Below are 21,756 nucleotides of genomic sequence, written 5' to 3'. Positions count from 1 at the left end.
TCCAGGATAACAGGTGGTGGGACCTCATCTGTTTCTGACTCCACACCCCTTGAGGAACTGGTGGAGGGGACCCTGCAACCAGAGAGTGTGGGAGGAGTGGCTGATCTTGATAGCTCTGACCAGCCAGCATCTGGAAAAGGTAAGAAGCATGCCCTAACACCCCCCAACACCCCCCAGCTGTGACCAGGGATCATGAAACAAGATAGGTAGTCCAGAGCAGGCACACAGGCAGACATAGAAATGCATCATGGGAGATGTAGTCACATGTAAATCAAAGTGGGAAAATGTGTGCTAAAATAGTCAAACATATATTCTGCAGGTCATGACAGGGAAACAATACACCAATGTAAATGAAATAGGTGATGAAAATGTATTTATACAGTGCAAGTTAGTACAGTCAATTAATGTGTGCTGTTCTGCCCACAGCACCATCATCAACACAGCCCTCAGGCAGTGGGACAGTCGGTGAGAGTTTTGACTCAGGAGATGCCGGCCAAGATGTGAACACTGATGGGGAGGACAGCCCCGTGACCACTCACAGGCATAAGAGGAGACACATTGTAAGACCACTTGCGCCAATACAGGATGATGCAGATGCAAGTGGTGAGAATGTTAACAATGATGACACACAGGCACAGCAAGAGGGTCCTGCAACAGACCAGCATGTCCCACGAAGTGCAGCCAGGCACAGATGGCGCACGACCAACAATGTTGAAGGGCGAGGCGAGGATTCTGTTTTTGCCGGGAACTCAATATGTTGCAGGTGTAGCGCCTGCAAGCAAAAAACATTAAACTATTATAAAGGGAGGTGAGGGAAGGCTTCAGGGAACTGAGGAATGACCTGAGGGATGGCCTACAGGCGGTATGCGAGGAAATGCGCACAGAGGGTGCAGCTAGGCGCAGAGCTTGGCAACGCCAAGATAGGTATACCAGGGCCATCAACAGCTTGGCGGCTTCAACAAGCATCCAGGCCAGGCGCAGCATTGAAATGCAGCGGCAATTCACACATGCTGCACAGGACATTGCAAGTGCACTTTTGCAAGTGACAACTGCTGTGGATGAGTTGCGCCAAATACGCACAACAGGCCCTGGAGTGCTAACTCCAAGTGAAGAGGATATGCAGTCAGGTCGGAGCAGCACCACCCCACCACCCACCTTAGAGAGGCGCCGTAGAGGAAGGACCAATAGACCTACTCCTTCAAATTAGCATCAGGCTGTGCATCATCTCACTCTAAAGTTACTCCTTTATTTTTCTGAGCACTGTGACTGAAACATGTGCTACACATATGTCGTATGACTACTGTGCCTGAACGTTTTCTGTTAATATATATCCTGCTACTAAGGATTAAAAAAACACATTCACACGTACATGATTTGGCTTAATGTCTTTTTTTCTTACCTAGAAATAGTTGCGCGTAATCTCATCACGCCTCTGGCGGCCAGCCGCTGCAAGAGCTCTACCAGCTACCATACGTCCTGGTCCAGGCCTCTCAACGTCAGAGGATCCAGAGTCACTCAGCTCCACTGGTGTCCCTTTTCTTGTGGCAATATTATGCAGCATGGCACAAGCCACAACTATTTTGCAACACGTATTGGGGCTGTATTGGAGTGCACCTCCACTTTTATGGAGGCACCGAAATCTGCTTTTCAGGATCCCAAATGTCCGTTCGATGGTGCCTCTGGTTGCAATGTGTGCCCTGTAGTACCTGCGTTCACTAGCATTGTTGGGATTGAGGTAGGGAGTCAAGATGAAATCCCGTACTGCATAAGCACTGTCACCTGTGGGTTTGAAATAAAATGTTAGTCTGTGAAATGCACATGGTAGTTGTTACAAATGATCCCTAGATCTGAAGGTATTTACCGAGTAGGTATCCCTCGCCAAACTCCCCTCTTGAGAGTCTACGGTATATCCCACTGTGACGGAAGATGAATGCGCCATGTGTGCTGCCAGGGTACTTTGCTACAATGTCAGTAATGATGTGTTTTGCATCACACACCACCTGAATGTTCAGTGAGTGGTAGCATTTCCTGTTCCTAAAGATGTATTCATTGCTTGAGGGGGGATATAGCAACATGTGTGCCATCTATGCATCCTATCACGTGTGGGAAATGCGAGATTTGATAAAAGTCCTGCTTTGTCTGTGCTATTGCCTGTGGTGTGCTGGGGAAGTAAATGTGATGTGGCATCCTCTGAACCATGGCATCTAGGAAGGTATGGAAGAATCGCGAAAGGGCACTTTGTGACACCCCTCTTGCTGAAGCAATCACCCCCTGAAAACTTGCAGAGGCCAACAGGTGTAATGAACACAGGACCTGTATTTCAGTGGAGATGGCATTTGTCCTGCGTGTGGGGTGTTCAAGGTAGGGTCTGAGTTCTGCAATTAAATCATTAATGCTGTCTTCCTCCAGCCTGTAATGGGTGTAGAGCTCCTTCTCAAGGCGCTGGGAGATGCTGACGCGCAAACGGAATATCCTCTCCTGGCATATCCTCCTCTGTGCAGCAGCTCTCAGACGCAACCTCCTAGCTATGAGGTAATGCCCCGCCATTGTGGTAAACAGTTTGTGGAATTCTGTTGCTGCTTAAATAGTTTGCACCTGGTTACCACCTGATCCTACTTGGTGGTAATTGCGATTCTGTAATTAGCGAATTTTTGAAAATCGCAATTTGCGATTTTTTCATACATAGCATTGCGATTCCTTATCTTGCGAAATTTGCCAATCTGCGATTAATCTGCGAGTTCCTACATTTGCGATTTTCCGTATGCGAATTTCGCAAAGAGAAAAGTCGCAAATGTATGAAATCGCAGATTGGCAAATTTCGCAAAATAAGGAATCGCATTTTTAGCGATTCCTTGAATCCAATTCATTTTGCATGCATACATTCCATTTAACAAATTCGCATTCGCAAAGGCCGAAATTCTGTGAATTTTGGCCTTTGCGAATGCAAATTTGCTTGATACATATGGCCCTAAGTCACAGGAAACTGCAGGTTTGGGTGATACTCCAAAATCCTTCCACAGAGAACACACGTGCAGTGGCGTAAAGAAAATTGAGGGCCCCCCTGAAAGGTACATGGAGGGGTCCCGCTCCAGATTTAGTCCAGAGCTCTCAGGCCCGAGTACTATGCTGAGGGGGACCCCTGCAACTAGGCCTACTGTAAGCAATGTTGTACAGCAGCCTGTGCTGCCATGCAACATGTCTAAAATATATAAAAAAAGCATAGCCAATAGATCTCTTCCATAGGCTGAACCTATTGGCTTTGCCAATCCTTGTTCTGATCAATTCAGGTAAACCAAAAATAAGTCAACAGTGATTACTTCTTTTTAGTCATATGTGCCAAAAAGCCTGGTGTGCCGTTGAATGATCTGCTCTGCTCCATGCCTGGCCACACTTGCCCTGTTCAGACACCTCGACTGACACCCTCCCTGGTCGGAGCCCTGGACTATCTTGTATCTTCTGCTTTCAAGTCAAGTCTGCCCTCAAAGCTCACAAGGCTCGAGGCTCACTAGGCTCGAGGACCCACACAGTGCACTCTTTCATGCCTGCTCCCTCTGGCTTACTCTATCATTACTATAAGCCATATAGCCTCTGCAACCGCGATTAATTATGTAAGCCATAATATATATATATTATCTATGTATACATGTATATGTATAATATATCAAATGTATAGTGGGGTTGTCTCACTGGGCTTCTCAGGAAAACACTGGGCCCCTGCACGTATTCGTTTAAAAATTAAGCTCTGCCTAGGAGTAGCATGGAAAGCTGTGTCAGGGCACAGGTTTCCAGGTGTACTTGCCACAAAGTCAGATGATATTCCCAGGGGATCCTCCTACACCTGCTGTGTGGAGCTCCATAGCGGAGAATTTTGCACAGGAGAAATCGGATCCCATGGCCAAACGCACATTTTTTTCTCTGGAGAGAAAATAAAATCCCCTTGGAGAAACCACTTCTCTTAAGTCCCTGGCAAATCTGGGGGTGATATGTTCTACTTCCAAATCTTCTGCTGCCCCCACTCCCTGCCAGTCTGCGCCGTGCAAAAGTGACATTACCGCTCATAGATGTAACCTTTGATCAAGTCCACTTTGTAGTGTATCCATAGGAGACAGGGAGCACACAGAGGCATGAAGGACAGAACCCTCCGATCCAACACCATATGGGCCTGGGTCCCTCTGCAGACCTGCAGCCCGTGTGCTTCGTGTTGCTGCCCCAAATTATCACACGGCGGTGAAGTGCGTTTCTCCTTGGGAGGAATTATCTAAACTGAGCAGTTTTTTATTTGACATTTTATTATACTTTCTGTCGAATCTACGCCACCTCAGTGAAGACAACCTGTAAAACGTATTTTAGCCTGTGCAGCACTTCTTGCTGCTGCACTAAATATCTCATAAAACGCAGTCGGCTTAATCAACGGGTTCTGCCACTTTAATAAGACTATTATTTCTTACTGGGCGGCAAGAGACTAATGAGAAATACTTTAAAAGGTCAGAGAGGTATCATGTGGAAAGTCAAATTACCAACAAAGGGTATCTGTAGAACACCAAACAGGTTATAGAGCAGTCCAAGAAAAATAGCTGCGATTTGTCACTTTTTATGTATAAAACAGGCCTTCTATTATTTTGCACAGAACAACCTCTCTGCATTTCATTCTTTTCATTTGACGTGTATGTGAAAACGAGTTGCTGAGGACGTTACGTTAAAATCTAAAATGTTTCAAATCTTCCATAACAGCCAAGGAAAACCTACCTTTTTGGAGGGGTGCGATACAGGGTTGTAGCTAAATCTAGCCGACTACTATGCCGTATATTCCATCCCTAAATAATATATTACTCAGATCCAACTTTGCCGGTCATTACCATGTAGAGCCAACCAATGAGCAAGCTTGGCTCTAGAGCCCGTACACGAGCCGAGCCCTGGAAAGGTCTGCCATGCAAATCACACCGCATCACCTAAAATATGATCAAATCGAACACGCTATGTTTATACAGCTCGTATTCTGAAAGCACCTATTTGAATGCGTTTTCATATATGATCATGTAGAAAGAGGGAATTGATTAAATAAAATAATTGCATAAGATGACACAGTTTGTTTAAGCAGGGAAGCCCGGGTTATGACTGGGTTTTCTGGTTTCACTTTGTACAAATCATCTGCTAAATTATTGTTTATTTGTGTAATCTTTTAAACTCAAATGTGGATGTTATGTGTTTTACTCGTGCATGCAGAAGCCACCTAAAAGCTCGGCTCGTTTTGAGCTCACGGTTCAAACGACCTCGATCTGAGCCCGACTCGAGTTTTCAGTGCCTCACCCACCTCAGCTATACAAATGCACCTAATATAACATAAAGAAACAAGCATTTGCAATGCAATAGGTCTTGCATTTTTGGGAGTTAAAGCTATTGGCATTGTAAGTGACAATGCCTTATATTTATGTTTTTAAAACCAAAACATAAAAAAGGCATTGTTATTTACAATGCCAATAGCTCAAACTCTCGCAAATGCGAGACCTATTGCATTGCAAATGCTTGTTTAGAATTCCAGTGGAACTCTCTAAGCCCACTCGCATTGACCATGAGGCACATTGCAGCCTTTTGAAAAGTATGTTTGTGTATATGTTTGTATGTGACTTATATTGCTATGTGGCACCACGTAGATCGGTCCTTATGCTTAAATATTTCCCGCTTAAAAAACACTACTGGGACACCACTCACCACATTGTTTTTTCCTATTCAGGTTCACAGGCGCATGAAAACTTGTTTATTAACAGGCACTTTTATGATCTGTGTACAGTCTGAAGCATGACATGTCAGTCGTAAACACCACACGGAGGAACAGGAATATTTCCAAAGGGACCTGCTACAGGCAGGGTGTGGTTTCTTAATCTAGTTGTTTTTCATTATTACGGATATCTACCGAACATTATTAAATGTCGTATGTATATTTTTCAACTAATGCTTATTAATCAGCATTTATAATCACTATTTATATTGCACTTTTGGAGTGGTACACACAGGGCTGGTCCCTGTGGCATCCTGAGGAAGAGCTTAGGGGTAAGCTCGAAACATGTTGGCACTCTACTAGGACTCCTGACTCATTGCAAACCAGATTGACCTAGAGACCCACCCCACTTTTTAATATATCAACTAGGAGCAAGAATAAAAGTAATTCCGCCCACTAGTTAGGTATTTTTAAATCACTCCACTCCACACACAGCACTGCACTACACATAGGATCCTCACTAAAGTGCTCCTACGTATCTCCGCAAGTCGCAGCACGCCTCAACCCGCAGCGGGTTGGGATGGCCCCTATGATGAAGCATGTCACCATGGGGAAACCCTGGTGAGTGAGGGGATTCAAGAAAGGACATTTTTCCTTTCCAGATTACATCAAACATTTTGATGCCGATCTACTTTTACAGCTAGGTTCTTTATCCATGGTGTTTCATTGAGCCAGATCTAGTCTTAATGAAATCAAGGGGGCATTTTGTACAAGGCCAGTTAGCGGTCGAAAAACATAATTCTCACTTATTGGTAGCTGGGATACATTGCCAAAGCCCAAACCTCGGAACCGTATACTGCTGCACTAGCCGCTTAGGCTTAATAGATCTCAAAAGCTGGCGATCTGTAGAAGATTTTAAGGCACGCAACACATTCCCAGCCCTATGATGCAGAAGTGCCTTACTTTTCTTGATCTGTGCTGACTATGTCAAAGTATTTGTCAGCCAAACCCCCAGGTAATCAAACTTCTTCACTTGTTCGAGAGGGACACAATGGATATGTACCTTCCCTCTGAAAGACCTAGGCGAAAGAAAGGCCACGAACTTCGTTTTATTAATGTATATTTCTAATCCGCGTGAATCACAAAAACCAGAAAACTTTTTTAGCAGACTTTGCAGACAACCTGGGGTTTTTGATGATAATAATAAAGCGTAATCTGTAAGTAGGAGGACAAGAATTTTTTCATCACCTAGTTTGGGGGAGTCTTTATTACGTACAGTTGCTCGATTAGCCCAATTGATGTAAAGAGTAAACAGAGTAGGGACCAGAACACAACTTTAGCGAATGCCCCTTTCAATAGGAATTCTATCTGTCAATTCACCCCTGCTCCCCCATCGAACCTGTGCATAATTATTGCTGTACAGAGATATGATTAAAGACAGCATTGGTTCTGGCAGTCCCATGTTTTAGAGAAACTAACCATAAGTGTGCCATAGGAACAAGGTCAAAGGCTGCCCTCAGCTCTACATATGCCACATACAGGTGCTCTCACCTTAGCCAAACAGTCTTCCAAACCAAAGGGGAGAAACAGAAGACTTTATTGATCGTGCTGGTGTTCTCCTAGAACTCTGCCTGCAAGTGGGATAACACCTTTGCTTCTTGCATCCAATCCTGAACTCTAACAAGCATCTGTTTGCTAAAAATCTTTTGGACAGTACAAAAAAGGCTAATTGGTCTATAATTAGCCAGATAATCTCTGGTGCCTGTCTTAGATATTGGAATTATTTTAGCCCCTACCTAGGTGCCAGGAATGTCTGAACCAGACACAACTGAATTTGACAATATATTGATATACGGATCCCAGATGGATGGTTCGGACCGATATTGATATGCAAACACTTTCTCCAACCGACCCGCTTTTCCCGCCTTCATTTAGTCAATAGCCGCCAATGTCTCATCTAGAGTAAAAACAATGTGTTTCAAATTACCCTCCTCTATATTCCATGGGACCCAAAGAGTTCTAGCGTGGAAATTGGTATCCAAATTAGCTGCCAGATACAACTCCTTGAAGTGTTTAAACCACACTTCTTATTACATATAGAACTCCTCATCCTTAATAAGATCTCAGTTACCATCAGCTGTTCTTATTTTAAAAGTTAGTGGCTAGATTATGCCATTCTAACTCCTCCCCATCCATCTTGCTAGTGGTGTCAACAAGCTTGTACTCTTTCCTAAAAGCTACCATTGTGTCTTTCGTGACCTCCTAAATGTCTTAATTAACTGTGACTTAGCCTTCCTGCACGAGGAGTTAAACAAATTACTTTCTGTAGCTGCACATTTTTGAGACAAGAGAAGCCTGCAAAAGTGGTCTTTTGTGCGATCGCCCATGCAACCATAAATGAATAGTATAGGAATCATGTCAGAAGGAGTGTTAGATTATGTGTTAGAAATGGGGGTCTTTAGTTGGCAGAGGTAGGTACCTTTATCCAAATAGGGACCCTTTCTTCTAGTCAGAGTAAGGGAGATAAACACATTAGATAACCCCTGCTGACCCCTTGGTAGCTTGGCACGAGCAAACAGGCTTATCCCAAAGGCTAATGTGTAAAGTATGTGTAGCAACACACACAGTAACACAGTGAAAACACCACAAAAGAACACCACACCAGTTTAGAAAAAGAAAGTATCTTTATCTAAACTCAACCAGACCAAAATGACAAAAATCCAACATACAAAGTTAAAAAATATGACTTTCAAAAGGTTTCAAGAACTTGTTCCATAGAAAACAATGGATGCGTGACTTTTACACAAAGTACCTGTAGTTGCGTCAAAATTCACAAGGCCAAGCAGCCGCAGAGTCGGAAACAAAGAGTTGCATCCACTCCTGAGACCTTGGGGTGACTCTGCGACAGTCCTGCTGCACACAGAGGAAGGGTTGTATTGAATCCGGTCTGTAGGGGGAGTGATGTGTTGATTCTTTGTGATGGTTCTGGTCTGCAGGTGATGCATCAGGAAAACTTGCTGCACATGTGCGGTGCGTGGAAATCCGGGATGCGTCGGTGATCGATGCAGTTGCATTGAGCGGCGCTGTGTCGGTTTTCTTCAGCCGCGATCCCTCGATGTGTTGATTCTTGCAGCTGCGGCCGACACAGCGTCGTTTTTTGCGGCAGAACGGCGATGCGTGGATATTCTTCTCGCTCAGTGGAGGTGCGTCAGAAAAACAGCCGCAAGAAGAGAGATGCATCGATTTTTGCAGTTCTTCACGTGTCTTCGTGGTTCCTGCTTCAAAACAGCAGCAACATCCTCCAGAGGTCAAAAACTGACACAAGAACCTCCTGGCAGGTCAGAACTCACAGCAGCAGAGTTCAGGGGAGCTAGGGGTGAAGTCTTTGTGTCCCTGCGACTTCAGAACAGGAGGCCAGCACACACAGGTCCTTGGAGATCTTCTTCAAGCAGGGGATACAGTACAGAAACAGCAACTGCAGGCCAACCCCACACACCACACTGCAAAGGGGGCAGTACTTCTCCTCAGTCTCTCCAGCTCTTCTCATTGGCAAAGGGTCCTCTTGAATTCCAGGGATGATCTAAAGTTCTGAGGTTTTAGGTCTCATACTTAACCCCCAAAATGACTTTGATGTCTTTGTGTAGAGGGGCTCTGAGCCCAGTCCAAGCCAGTTCTGTCTGGCGTAGTTTCCTGGCAGGAGGTGCAAGGGAGACAGGCCCTATTCAGGTGTAAGGCAAATCCCCTCCCGCCACTCTATATGCAGCCAAGGTCTATTCCGCTCAGGGCTGAGTCATCCAGGAAGAGCCAGGCACACCTTGACCCCCACCAGTGGCTGTCTTTAGTGAATGCACATCCTCTGTCTCTGCCACTTCAAACCCAGACAGTCAATCCACAAACAGGCAGAGGCACACAGAATGCTTAAGCAAGAAAATGCCTACTTTCAAAAAGTGGCATTTTCCAACACACAATTTAAAACCCATCTTTACTAAAAGATGTGTTATTAAATTCTGAGTTCAGAGAGCCTAATCTGTATTTCTCTATCTTGTTCCCATGGGAAGTTATATTTATAAGATGTTATAAATAAACTTCCATTCTATCTGATGGGGCACTATAGCCTTTCAACATCGAAATTGGCAGTATTTCACTAACAGGACATGTCACACACCCCAGTACATTTCCTACCTTTCACCTACGCTGCACTCGGCTCAGAGAGGGACCTTGGGCAAACCATAGGGATGCGTTACATGATGAAAAAAGGAATGTTAGGCCTGTCAAGTGGGGGCACTTGCCAAGTTAGGCACGGCAGTGGCAGGCCTGAGTTACCTTTTCAGAGCTACTCATGTGGGTGGCATACTCAGTGCTGCAGACCCACTAGTAGCATTTGATTTACAGACCCTGGCACACCCCAGTGCACTTTACTAGGGGCTTACCAGTAAATCAAATATGCCAATCAGGGAGAGCCAATTGTAACAACAATTTACACAGGGAGAGCATATGCACTTTAGCACTGATCAGCAGTGGTAAAATGCCCAGAGTCATAAAACCAAAACAAACTGGTAAAAAACAGAAGGCCAAAAAGCAAACAGTCTAGGGATAAACCAGCTGAAAAAGCCAGGTATAACAGTATGGTTCTAATATTTCAGCTACAGTTCCATATACTGCAGCATATTCTTTGGATAATCTATAATACAAGGCTAACTGACACTTCTTCTATTGTTAGATTGGAATACTGGTGCAGACTGAGTGGCAGTCACCACATTGTCTTGAAAAGGAATGCCTCTTAAAATTAACGAAATGGAACTGTGTTCATGTCTACAACTCTCATATGTCTAACGTTTGCCCAAAAATATAAATCCATCAAAATGTAATCAATGTTACTTATAGTCATGGCCCTCTTGATAGTCTGTTTAGGGGTGAGATCAGAGAACGAGCAACCAATGCAGGCCCCCGGCCCATGTGTAAGAACAAATTATGCTAATTTGGATGCAATCAGAGATATCTTTTTTAAGTAAGGAGTTGTTATCTTGGGGATATACCAGACATATATTTTTTTAAGTAAGACGTTGTTAACTTGGGGATATTCCAAACCCTGTCTTCCTCTTTCATCCGGTCATATATAGTTATTTGGGCCTCAAAGGTTGTATTAGAATCACCTGCAACTAACAAGGGATAACTAGCAAGGTCATGATGCAAATAATGATCCAGAATTTTGAGTATTTTGGAATCTTTGTTCCCCTTTGTGCAACAGTTGTACACATTAAAAACATTTATGGGCTGCAGCTTATCAGAGGAAATGAGGAGCCACAGTATATCTGGAGATCTTATATCCAATAGTTTTATTTTTATGGCAAGTGATACTTTGATTCAGATGGTTAGGACCCCTGATGGATGACCATAGGTAGATGGTATGCATACACACTGAAGTTTAGGTAACTGAATCTATGAAGTGGCAGAACTACCCATGTTTCCATGAAAGAGGCATACATGAAAAGAATCAATAAAATTAGGCCTACTTGGGTCCCCAAACTTAAATTTAAATCCTACTGCGTGCTACCCTTGGTACCAGCATTGCATTTGACGTTGGAGGTTCAGAAGACTCATTCCCCAACTAGGGCACTCTAGGGGCCTCAGTAAGCATTGGATTAATTAGCCAGAAAGGAGGAGGCCTTAATTTAAATCAAATGCAGGAGCCATTACTAGGATTGGTTCATAGGTCGAGATCCACTAGCCCCCGCAATCCCATTCCCCTTAATTTTGATCGCAATGTGGTCATAAGGGTCATTCATAGGAGATACACATTCAATGACAATGTTGCAAGTGTCTGATCCAAGGGATTACCTTGTTCTTCATAGATTCCTTGTCCTCTCTTGAGGTAGGAGAAATATTTAGAACATTTAGCTTCCTCTCCGCCGGTGACATTTTTATTACGACCAGTCAAATTTGTCATAGGGTATAACAGTCCCCAAGATCTCCCCATCTCAGGAGGTTCAGTAGTAGGAGCAGTGCTCGCGAATGGTTCCATAGACTCAAGTGGTTTAAATCTACTATGGCATTTAACCATGGGGACACTTGTTTTAGCTGGGCATGCAAGAGCTTCCTTCGCAAGCTATGTAGGCTTCCTGCCTGTACAATGTTGTAAGAAACCAGATTGGAAATGTTAGACGGATATATTAAATCACCGCTAACTCCTAGTACCAGTGACTTCATAAGCGAGCCATGTGGTTGGTTTCGGAAAACACACTTCGATTTCTCGAAAATGGCTGGGACCCTGGAGCCAATTTGGGAAGTCATTGCCTGTTTGGCTGGCTTTAAAATTGATTCCACCTCTTCTATCAAGTCATCAATTGCTTTGCATGTGCAATTAGATGCAACTTGAGCCATAGGTCTTTTTGGTTTCCCAGTCCCAGGAAGGATATTTGCAGCTTTTCTTTTCTCCATTTTAACACCACACAAGCGAGTTTTAGCAACCCAACCAATGAGAAATAGAATTAAATAGTGGCTAGGATTGAGGGAGTAGTCAAATAAAATAACTGAGTGTTAGCCTTTACCCGAAAAACAGAATGGATATTTTCAATCAATGCAGCCAAAAGAGGTGGCTCATTCCTCTTTCTTTCGGGTGATAATGGGCAAAGACGGACCCGTCCTTGACCTAGGAACAGCCAGGGCGTGTCCTGTGCTGCAGGACTGGTGTTGGCACTTTATAGTCCTTGTAGCGTGTGGGTCCAACTGCACCACTTGAATCTTGAACTTGTGAGTTCCCAAGGCAAAGTTTACTCCAGTGCTGCAGGACCGGTGATGGCCCTGCATTGCGCTTGCAGAGTGGGGCCCGCCTCATTTCCCCACCTGCACCACTGGAATCCTGGAACTTGGAGTCCCCAAAGCAAAGTTCACTCCCAGGCTGTGGGACTGGTGATAGCATTTTATGGCGCTTGCTGTATGGGGGCCCGCCTGCGTCACTGGAATCCTGGGAGTTGAAGTCCCCAAAGCAAAGTTCACTCCCCACTGCCTTACCGATGGTGGCCCTATATAGCCCTTGCACGGTGGGGGTCCACCTCTTTCCCCCACCTTCGCCAGTGGAATCCTGGGTCTTGGAATCTCCAAAGCAAAGTTCACTCTAGCGCTCCAGGACCGGAGTTGGTGCTTTTATAGCGCTTGCAGAGTGGGAGCCCAAATCCTTGCCCCACCTACACCACTGGAAAACTGGGACTTGGAGTCCCCAAAGCAAAGTTCTCTTGCTTTTTATGGTGCGTTTATAAAAATGTAACACAACTAAACTTTCCTAAGGAACACACTTCAAAATACTTGATTAAAATACGTATATTTAAGAGTGCAGAGTCTTCACACATAAAAAGACACTCCAACAGATCCTACTCGTAAATCCCTTTGTGAATAGCAAGCAATCATAAACTTACACAAAAGTGTATGTTTACCTGTGTGAATCAGGCCATATGACTAGCATCTTGTTGCACATTGGTTATATCAGTAATTACTAAGGTTAAGTCAGAAATTCCCATCTTAGGTAAGGTACTGTTTAAAAGGCCCGACACTCGACCACTTGTCAGGAGAGGATTTCACGACTGATTATCGAAAAAGATACTGCCAGTGAAGATCTTGATTGCCAGATATGCTGCTGAATCACACCTTCAACTGAAAGTTGATATCGAGCCAGGTATGGGAGGAGAGGAGCTCATGCAACGTGTGTTTACCTTTCACAGGGAACACAGCCTCCCTTACTTTTGACAACTACAGCACTTTGGAGTAAACAGGTATGCAGTATGCTGATTCTCCCTATGAAACTCTAGATGCAAGTTGTACTAATTCATGCTCAGGGAACTCTATATGCCTTCCCACCAATTTCCCTTCTCCCAAGGGTGCTTCAGAACATTCAGGAGGAGAGGAATACAGAGTTCTAATAGCTTTTTTTTTGCAACGTCGCACATGATTTTTGTTGTTAATGCATCTGTCCAAAAGGGGATTTTTTCATCTCTTCCTACAACCTCCTCCTCTCCAATTCCTGTTTCCTCCGCTAATCCAGTTCTGGCACCTCAGATTGATAGGTTGGAATTTGAGAGGTTACACCCCAACAAATAGGCATTTCTAATCAGGTCGCTCTTCAAATTCAGGAATCACAGCAACCGCCAACTTTAGCGTTCTATAAAAAATAGTAAGGCTCGTTTTTAAGAAAGTGCTTGTCTAAAGACCTAGATCCCTTAACTTCAGGACGAAATTGAGCGAAATTGAAAACCCACCTCTATGCGAAGTAATTGACTATTAAGCTACTGTGCTCCCTGTTGCTGCCTCTCTCACTTTCAGTGCGTGGACACGCCGGTGTGCGTAACGCAGCGCTTTACAAATGTCCCAATAATAATAATAAAAATAGGACATTTCCAAATTCGGGAGTGCATGAAGGATGAGATCATCAAGGGTTTGCCTCCATCTACATTATACGTATATATATGTTTAGGGCATCCCTTCCTAATACCGAATCGCATCGCTTTACATGAGTGTTTTGCGACCGAAATGCGGTCGCAAAACATTCTCATTTTACCACCTATTTCAAGTAGGTGGTAACCAATTCGCAAATGGGAAGGGGTCCCCCAGGGACACCTTCTCCTTTGTGAATGTCTGTAAATGCATTTTCTAAAAGCAGGCAGTGGTACCACGGACCACTGCCTCCACTTAGAAAATGAAAGGAAAACTTTTCATTTTTCTTTTTGTAAAGCATCCTGTTTTCCTTTGAGGAAAACAGCTGCTTTACCAAAAAAAGATTGCTTTATTTAAAAGCATTCACGGACATGGTGGTCTGCTGTCCCCAGCAGGCCACCATCCCTGTGATTTTTGAGATTCCTAGGGGGTCGTCAATTATGACCTAGCTCATTAATATTCATGATGTGGGTCATTTGCAATCCCCTAAGAATTGCATAAAGTGTTAAACACACTTTCATGCATTCCATTTTGCAATTTTCTAATTGCGAATCACAGGGATTCGCAATTAGGAAATCGCAAAGTGGTTTGTTGATACATCTGGCACTAAGTTTGTTCCGAAAATATATCCATACTTTCATTTGGGTCAAGAAGTAATATTAGCTGTCTTTCATGCAGAAACAGAGAAAGGTGTTTTTCACATAATATTTTAAGAGGGCTTTATCCACTTACTGAGATAGAGCAAAGGAGGTCAGATCTTCCAATTTGCTCTTTGATTCACATGGATCAGCTACCAAAGGCATGAAAGTGTCAACCCAGACAATAAGTAGAGGGTATCACCAGGCCATATCACAGATGAATACATCATTAGGCGAAACAACCCCTTCAAACATTCAAGGACGTTCCACCAGAGCAGTAGCAACTTCCTGGGCTACGACTTGGACATCCCGTCTAAAATGTGTCCAACACTACAAGTTGGATATGTTAGATTTCAGTGTAGGTTCTTTTGGTACTTCTGTTTTCAAAACAGCAATAAAATAATTGCAGAAAGCAATACAAATCTTTAAGCTTCACTTGTTGTGGGTGCAATTTTTTGTTTAACTTGTTAAACCCTCAAAGTAAGGACTGGGACAAGGAGGACTCAGATGAGGGAGTAATGACCCAATAACTTACTGGTGATCTTCATTACCACAGTCCTCCTAGTCACAGCCCATGATGATGTAGTAATAAACATGAAAGAAATATGCAAGCAGCAGGGAGCTAACATCCTGATCATATAAAGGAAGACTGTGTTGCAGGCTGAGTTGCCTAACAATTAAGGACTGGGGAGAGGACTATGAATTGTGGTAATGAAGATTATCGGTAAGTAATTGGGTGATTCGGGGGGGCGTGGCCAGCGAGCGCGGAGAATGGACGTCTAACTCCCGAGCTCCGCCGGCGCCACCACGATAATCCGGCAATATCCTTCATCGACCTGTTTTTTCCCTGACCCCCGGCACCCAACTTGCTGCCGGCACCCCGGGTGCTTGTCCGGTCTGGCCGCAGAGGGTCAATTTGGGCGCGGCGGACGGCTGGGCACTTGTTGGCTGGCGAGGCGAGTAGGCCGCGAGACCGCGGCCTCGGGTGATCCGCCTGGCCGGCCTGCGTGACTAGACGTGCGGCCGCGCAGGGAGAGCCGCCCGCGGACGGGCCACCCTACCCCGCCAAAAGCTGCTGTGGACGCGACGGAGGGTGTAAGCGTCGCCCAGTGTATCCGGAGACTGCTGACCGCTGAGGCTAATTACCCGCACGGCGTGAGAAGCGCCCGGCACACCAGGGCGCAGAGGGCCGCGGGCCGCCATTTTCTGGCGCGACCATACCGGAATCCAAGGAGGGCTCCAACTCCAGCGCCTGGATCGTGTGGCGCTCACGGTAGGAGGGTGTGGGAGCGGCGGGCAGCTGAGTTAGGGGCGACCCCCCTCACCCCCTCCCTGCTGTGCACCTACCGAGAAGTGGAGTTGGCCTTGGCTGCAGGGGCTGTGGTGTCTCTGGTGTCTCCCTCCATAGCCTGACCGGCTGTCTCGCCGGTGACGTCCCTCCTGGACCGGTGGCGGCCGGAGTAGCGCATTGAGTCCTGGTTGGGAGACGTGTGCCTGCTGGGAACAGTGTGTCCTCCCTTTGCGCAGGGACAGTCCTGTTATCACTGACGTTGTTCCACCTGTGGCGCGAGGCGGGCGCACGACGCCACCAAGCATGGGGAAAGGCGACAGGACACAGAGCAAGCTCCCTTTTTCACAGAAGCGACTGCCAGTACAGAGCTCTCCGGCGCCGAGGGAAGCAGAGCCACTTGCGATTGAAGCACGAGAGGATGACACCGACATCAAGTCTATGCTCCGCTCCATGGAGCAGAATATTCAATCGAACTTCACGGCGCTGGGCACCAAGATAGACGCCATGTCCTACCGGATGGACCGCATGGCGGAACGCCTTGATAAGCATTCGGAACGCCACGACATGGCGGAGCGGCGGATCACGGAGGTGGAGGAGGGCCAGACGGAGTTGGACACGGCGAGAAGGCGGGCGGAGACGCTCATCAAAACCCTCCAGGACAAGACGGAGGACTTGGAAGCCAGGTCACGACGCTGCAACCTACGTATCACCAGCCTTCCGGAGACGACGTCGACGGGGAAGATGGAAATCTTCGTGGAGAAACTGCTTACTACCCTTTTAGGTGAAGGAGTGTTTTCGGCGATGTTCGTAGTAGAAAGAGCACATCGCACGCTGGCCCCACTACCTAAACCGGGGTTTCCCCCCCGGCCAGTCATCGCCAAACTCCTGAACTACCGAGACAGGGACACGGCACTTAGGTTGGCTCGAGCCAAGGGTGCCCTGCATTACGAGGGTTCCGCGATCTCCATTTTTCCGGATTTCACAGCAAGAGTGCAGGAGGCGAGGAAACATTTTGCCCCACATAAGAAACGTCTCAGGGACATGGGGCTTGACTATGCAATGTTGTACCCTGCGAAGCTACGAGTGAATAGGCAGGGGCATTCGCACTTTTTCACTGACCCTGCTGAGTTACAGAAGACCTTGAAAGCGTGGGCGAGGGAGCGGAAAGGGGATCTACCACCTGCTCAACAGGAGGCGGACGGTGGCCCACTGGACGAACAGGACTGAATCTGGGCCGCGCCGACTGGAGAACAGTGGACTCGGAACGTGCCCTCTTCCCTTCATGCCGGGAGGGAGCTACGCTAGTGGATGATCCCTGCAGAGACGTGGTATCAGATAAGTGGGGCTGGGATTCCATGGTACAGACTGTTAATTGTGAACTCTCTACCAACACATACTTGGGCCGTCCCTGGCTAGCTTGCCGGACATCAGACTGCGGTTAACACGTTGGGAGGGACGGGAGAGGGGACATGCAGTCATGAGTTACAGGGGGTGTATATTGAAACGGACCTTGGGTTGATGTTTTGATGATCTTTGGGTGGCGCTGGGCGGAGGGGGGAAGCCGGGTGGTGGATTTGAGAGTTGTACACTGAGCTCGAGCTGCCTTGCTGCCTTCGCCCTTGAGCGTTAAGCACATGGGGATGTTGATTTTGTTGCTGGGGAGGGATGGGTGGGCTGGGGACATGTCAGGCCGCGTTGGGGAGGGTCTGCTGTGGGAGGGGGGAGGGTTGTTGGGGGTTTTGCTTGGGTACATGTTGTTCCCCCTTTTTTTAACTGCTGTTGCACATTTAAATGATATTGTGTTTCGTCCTGATACGCGCGCTGCCACCATTTCCATACTACACTGCCTCTTCGAATTCGTCCCACCGGGTTGCTTGTCCCTGGTTCGACGTTATTGCATTACTTCTTTCACAAAGCAAGGCTATGGCTGAGACTATTGACACACCACAGGGAACTGGCCCGGAGCACCTGCGAGTGCTGACGTGGAATGTCAGGGGCCTTAATGACTACAGGAAACTACGTAAGGTCCTTAGCTATCTACGCAGACACCGCATAGACCTCGCTCTCCTACAGGAGACTCATTTGCCCCTTACCAGTAAGATGTTATCCCATAAGGGCGTAGCGGGCTGTAGTGTAGCAGCGGGCTTCACTACCCATGCTAGGGGGACACTAACATGGGCCAATCCACGCTCCAAACTCACACTAACACTCCTCGAGGCGGACACAGAAGGCCGTTATGTAATATGCAGGTGTCGTGGTAAAGGGCATGACTTATTAGTGTCCAATGTTTACGGTCCGAACTACGATTGTCCAGATTTCTACACCAAGTTGGCCCGGAGGTGCAAATCATATGACTACTCTAATCTGCTGTGGGGTGGGGACTTCAATTTAGTGTTGGACCCAAACCTAGACAGATCGGCGGGACCCCCTCGGGCCCTGTCGGCTGCTGCGGAGGTGGTCTGGACTGAACTGGTACAGTTGGACCTCCTCGACGTATGGCGCAGTAGACACCATTCTAGAGGGGGCTACACACACTACTCCGCTTATCATGCACTCCACACCCGAATAGATTACTGGTTAGCATCACAACGCCTCTCCACTCAAGTAAGGGACTGCCTGATATTGCCGCGCACCCTGTCTGACCACTCTCCCCTCCTCCTGATTCTGGAGACGCCAGCACGCAGAATCCCCCCCCTTTACGTGGCGTTTTCCCCCATACTCCCTACTGGATGATGTTTTCCGGGGCGAACTGGCAAGTGAAATTGACGGTTTTTTCGAGACTAATGTGGGCACGGTGGAAAGCGTCCAAACGCTTTGGGAGGCGTTCAAGGTGTGTATTCGAGGGTGGCCATGGCCAAACACTCCGGGGTCCTGAAAGCGATTCGGCAAAGACTCAAACACCTTGAGACTCGGCTCTCTGAACTGGAAGAGAGGCAACGGACGGAACCTGAGGGCGATGCCTCGGAGCAAATTAAACAACTGATGATGGAATTTAACGAGGAAGCAGATAGGGAAGTGCGTCATATGGGTAAATATGCCACCGCTCGCACTTATGGGGAGGGAGATAGACCTGGCTCACTTCTGGCCAGAATGATCCGAGGCGAGAGGCGCCAATTGATAGTGGGAGAACTCGTGTCGGGTTCAGGGGAGACCCTTACTGAAGAGGGGCTGATACTCGAGGAATTCAGGCAATTCTACTCCTCTCTCTATAGATCACGATCGGAGGGAATGGAAGAGGCGATAGATGACTACTTAAGTTATATAAAAATGCCACAGCTGTCCGACTCACAGAGAGAATTCCTCATGATGCCCATTCAAAAAGAGGAAATAGTGGAGGCGCTGGAGAGCATGCGCACTGGTAGTGCCCCGGGGGCTGATAGGCTCACTGTGGGCTTCTACAAAGCGTTCAAGGACCAACTGGTGCCTTACCTCTCTGAGCTATTTGATGACATATGCAGGGAAGGCAGCATGCCAGCCACAATGCGGGAAGCACTCATAGTGACGCTTCTGAAACCTGGGAAACCCTCCACGGAGTGTGGCTCCTACAGGCCGCTGTCCCTACTAAATGTTGACGCGAAGCTATATGCCAAAGTTTTGGCGACGCGTCTCGCGTTGCTCGCCCCGGAGCTGGTGGCCCCGGAGCAGGCCGGATTTATTCCGTCCAGGAACCTCACGTACAATATACGCACGGTGCTGGGAACGATGCAGCATGTGAAACCGGAGAACAAAGCGTTGGCGGTCTTCCTCGATATGGAGAAGGCATTTTACTCCGTGGAGTGGCCCTTCATGTCGAGAGTGCTCAGGAAGTTGGGGTTGGGTGAGCCCTTCCTCCAAATGATAGGCGCCTTATACTACAAACCTAAGGCCAGGCTGCGTATAGGGGACAGAGTCACGGACGCCTTCAACATTTGCAGAGGCACCAGGCAGGGCTGCCCCCTTTCCCCGTTATTGTATGCACTGGTAGCTGAACCCCTCGCATGTGCATTGCGGGAATATCATAGCCACGAAGGCATCAGCTTCCCCTCCTACAAAATCTGCGTGTCTACATACGCGGATGACACGCTCCTCTACGTGAGAGACCCGGAGCTCAACCTTTCCCCAGTATTGAGGGAAGTGGTCCAGTTTGGCGCGTTGTCTGGCTTACAGGTGAATTGACTGAAATCGGGGGCATTCCCTCTTTCCCCGGTGACCCAAAATTTTTTTATGGATTATCCTCTGCAGTGGTCTGAGGACCCGGTTAGATACCTGGGAGTACAGATACACCCGGACCCGGATATATTGGTGAGGGAAAACTATGGGGTTGCCTGCCATAAATTAGCAGAGGATGTGGACCGGTGGTGCAAACTTCCATTGTCTCTGGCTGGCCGTGTCGCATTAATGAAAATGATCGTGCTTCCGAGGTTTTTGTTCTTGTTTAACAATCTACCGGTGATTCTCTCTAGGGCCTTCTTTAACTTGTTGACTCAGACTCTCACTCGGCTGGCTTGGGGTGGTGCACAACCACGAGTCCAGTGGCGGGTCCTAACGTTACCATATGAACAAGGCGGCCTGGGTGCCCCGGATATGGAAAGGTACTATAGGATCGCGCAGGCGACCCACTTACATACATGGATACATGGGGATCGTAATATCCCGCATGTGGTGCTCGAGACCCTATTCACGGACCCTCTTCCCCCACCGGCTACGGTGTTCGAGCCAGCCACGCGTCGGGTGGGATGTTTGGATTCGATCTCATCAACCAACCATGCATGGCACTCATTGGCCAAGAGACAGGGCTGCGCTCTCCTATATTCCCCACTTGCTCCGATTGAATGGGTCGGCTGGCTGGCGCCGTTGCGGGAGGTAGGGGTCACACGCGCCCTTAAACACCTGGGCATTTTGAAGCTGGGAGACCTGTTCAGAGACGGGAAGGTCATTACATGGGAACAGGTTGCCTCTTCCCGTAACTCGGGGACGTTGATGCACCGCTTTCACCTGCACAGGGTCCGCGCGGCGCTCCGCGAGCTGTTGGGACCGGCCATGGCCGAACCACCCGATGTTCCAGAACTGACCTATGTCATCAAATCACCATCGCCGACTCACTTGATCTCGCGGCTCTATAAGATCGGACAGCATAGTGAGAGTCACCCGGTCTCGAAGGCCCGCTTGGCGTGGCAACGGGACCTTGGCATGTCGATTGATGACGCAATGTGGAAATACTGTTGCCTAAACACTAGAATGGTGTCGCTTAACGCCAGGCATAGACTTATCCATTTCAAATTCCTGCAGAGAGTGTACTACACCCCAGAACGCTTACACAGATACGGGCTTAGACAAACGTCTGAATGCGAGCGCTGTCACGCACAAATGGCTGACTTTATGCATCTGGCTTGGTCTTGCCCGGGCATTAACAAATTCTGGAATGACATATTTCTAGAGCTGGGGCAGGTACTTGAGCTGGACCTCCCGGTGGACCCGGCTCTGGCGTTATTGGGCCATACAAAGGTCCTGCCCCCGGCGGCACGCCGCATGGCAGATCTTGGGTTACTGATGGCTCGGCGAGCGGTGGCGCAATGCTGGATGAGAGGCCCCCTCCCGACCAAACGTGGGTGGGCCAGGGATATGCTGTTTGGCTGCACGCAGACGCAGCTGTACAGTGAGCTACAACCTCCAGTTAGTAGACCCAGAAATTTTTGGGACCTGTACCT

This window comes from Lissotriton helveticus, chromosome 6 (genome assembly GCF_964261635.1).
Source record: "Lissotriton helveticus chromosome 6, aLisHel1.1, whole genome shotgun sequence".
NCBI lineage: Eukaryota > Metazoa > Chordata > Amphibia > Caudata > Salamandridae > Lissotriton > Lissotriton helveticus.
This window is presented reverse-complemented; position numbering follows the sequence as displayed.